Here is a 3821-nt window from a genome sequence, read left to right as displayed (position 1 = left end):
TATATATACTCTCTACATATTTTCTTTATGTGATACCTGTATATATATATATTATATATATATATATATATATTTTTTATATATATATAAATATATATATATTTATTATATATATATTTATTTATTTGTAACACACACACCACACCAACACACACACACCTCATAACACACACACACCAACACACACCATCACACACCACCACACACACAACACACTCGCATATATATATATATATATATATATTATATATATATTTATATATATATAATATATATTTATATTATTTAATATTTATTTATACTCACACACACACACACTCACACAACACACCACAACACATTATACACCACACCAATTGAATAATACCACATACACATATGCGATAAACAAAAACCACCATGTCTAGAAAATACATGGCATCGAATTCCCATTTCTGGGACCCATGGAGACTATAATATTAAAAGGCTGTTTAATTAATTATGATCAATGTGTACTCTCGTGTTTTTAGCGAGCCAAAAGTGGACATGTTTAATGAAGCTTTATCTTATGAATTTAAACTTGTAAATTTGAGTGCCACTATTAACAATGTTAAAGGCTAAAATATGGGATCGTATTTGTCTTTAGGGCCCTATTACTCAGGAGGAAAAAGTGAAGGTTTTATATGGCGGTGGAGTGTGTGATTTAGAGAATATTATTATTTTTTTTTATATATGTTTAGTATATTTTTATAGATGTGATTCTTATTGTGTTATTTTATTATGCTATCCTATTTTTTTAGAGAGTGTTTTTTTGTTATAGTGTGTGTTTATATTGTGTGAGATTGCTGTGAGTTTTGTGTGAGGGTGATTGAGAGGTAGATATTGTATTGGATTGTAGTGTGGGATTGGTTATTTTGGTTATGTTATGGAATTTCAGTGAGAGTTTTGATATAGAGTGAGCGTGTTTGTGTGTGTGTGAGTTTGTGTGGTGTATGTTGAACTTGTAGGGACTAGATTGATAGTGGGAGAAGTTAGAGATGGTTAGGTTGTTTGTTATTTTATTTTGATATTGATTGTTATGTGTTTTACACTCTCAAATATCATCTAAAACAACACTCAAACAATACATCACAACATCTCAACACACACACACACACACAACACAACACACACAACATATATATATATATATATATATTATATATATATATATATTTATATTTATATGTTTAGATATATTTTTTTATAATATATATATATTCTATAGATATTTATATATATTTATATATATATTTATATAATATATATATATAGATATACTATATTATACTGTATGTATATGTATACTATATATATATATATATTTACTATTTATATATATATATATAGATTATATATATATATATAATATTTTTACTGTATATATATATTATTATTTATATTTTATATATTTATATATATATTATTATATATATATATAGATATGTATAGCTCTATCTATCTATCTATTCTATATATCTTAATCTATCTATCTGCTATCTATCTATCTATCCTTATATATTATATTATATATATATATATATATATATATATATTAATTATAAAGAGAGAGAGTGTGAGAGAGTGAGAAAGAGAGAGGGGTGAGAGAGGAGAGGAGAGGGGAATTGGTTAATTGAAATTCATGTGTATACATACATATATATATTATATTAGAATAGTTATATATATATTTATATATTACATATATATAATTTATATGATATTTATATATATATGTATATATATATTGTTTAGTATATATGTAATATATTATGTATAAATTATTTTATGTATTATACATATATGTAATATATATATATATTTTATTTATATATTTATATATATATATATCTATATATATGTATTATATATTTGTCTATTTATGTATATATAACTTTATATATACATATATATATACATATATATCTTATATATATATTTATATATATATATATATTATATATATTATATTTTATATTTATTATATGTATATATATGTATATTATGACTATTTATTTATACAATATTTATATAATACTATAATATTCATATATATATATATATTATATATATTATATATATTTATAATATATATTTATATATATTATATTATATTATATATATATATATATATTTGAGAATGAGAGAGAGAGAGGGGATGCATATATCATATCATAATACAGTTCATATGGCATTATTGCTTGTATGTGTTTTATATACGATGATTACCACACACACAGCACACACCAACACGTTCACATCTCAACGCAAACACACAACACATACACACACAACCACACATAATGTATAACATACATACATAAATATATATATTTTATATTTTTATTTAAAATATATATATATTATATAGATATATTTTGGTGTGTGGGTGGTGTGTTGTGTGTGTGTGTGTGTGTGTGTTGTGGTGTGTGTGTGTGTGTGTTGTGTATGTATCTTTTTATGGTATATATATACATATTTATTTACTTATACTTACCATACTTACATACGTACATACATTTACATACATACATAAATAATTTATATAGTTATTTTCATATATATATATATTATATATATATTATTTTTTTTTATATATATATGCATGTATGTGTATACGTGTGTATGTGTATGGTTGTGGTGGTCAATAGCATATATACAACATATTCTATGCATTATATAGATATGAATTTTAATATGGGTTTTTATCATGCCCATAGGCATCCTTCTCTCTGATCATAAAAAAAAGAAAAAAAGGAAAATGAAAATGGTATTATATTTTCCACATAGTCCAAAACATGGCATTTGGCAATTGAATCATTATGTGGACAAATAGACAATTTCTTGTTTTTTTAAAGTTGCGCTTTTCCAAGACTACTAGTTAATGGGAAAGAGAAAAAAATGTATCTATATAGTAATTAATCATAAATGTCAGGGAATGAATAGATAATATTTAACCAGCTCAATATCAAGCAGTTTATGTATTAAATATCTTTTATTATCCAAATGCTTTAATGATGCATTTACATGACTGGTATCTTTATAAATATACTCCCTTCCTTACCCCAAGTTTCTTCCACTTTATTACTAATTTCAGTGACATTCCTGGCGTCTCTTGCAAACCCTGATTTAAGTATTCTTTAATATCCCCAATTGTTTTTATAGAATCATATACATAAAAGATATCTTTATTATCTCTACTCCTTCCCCAAGTATCATTCCACTTTATTTGACTTAATCGTTTAATTCTTGGCGACCTCTGGGCATCCCCTAAGTACCGCTGGAGTGATCTTGGCTCCCGAACTAGATTGCTTGGGCTGGCCAGGAGATTTACGCTTGCTCGCGAAAATGGAAAAAAATTTTTCTTCGGGGACTCTTGTTCTCGTATAAGTGTCTTAGTCTTGGGCTCATTTGGGCAAGGGTGGGAGGGAAGGGAAAGAGAAGGAGGAGGAGGGAAAGAGAGGGTAAGGAAAGAAAGGGTGTGATGTGTGTGTTTGGTGTGGTGTATGTGTGTTGTGGTTGGTGTGTGTGTGTGTGTGGGTGTGTGTGTATGTGTGGTGTGTGTGTGTGTGTGTGTATTATATTATAATATTTATATATTTATATATTTATATTTATATATTTATATATATGTATGGAGGTATGTTGTATTGTATACACTCACCTCGCAACACTTACAACAGTACACAATACAACACACTCACATTCACACTCCTCCACACACACCACTCACACCACACTTATATATATATATTATATTTATATAGTTATATCTATATATAATGTATATTATATAATATGTT

This window comes from Penaeus japonicus, unplaced genomic scaffold (genome assembly GCF_977035675.1).
Source record: "Penaeus japonicus unplaced genomic scaffold, GWHDUDI00000001_assembly GWHDUDI00000026, whole genome shotgun sequence".
In the NCBI taxonomy this organism is placed as follows: domain Eukaryota; kingdom Metazoa; phylum Arthropoda; class Malacostraca; order Decapoda; family Penaeidae; genus Penaeus; species Penaeus japonicus.
Note: the sequence above shows the minus strand (reverse complement) of the source record.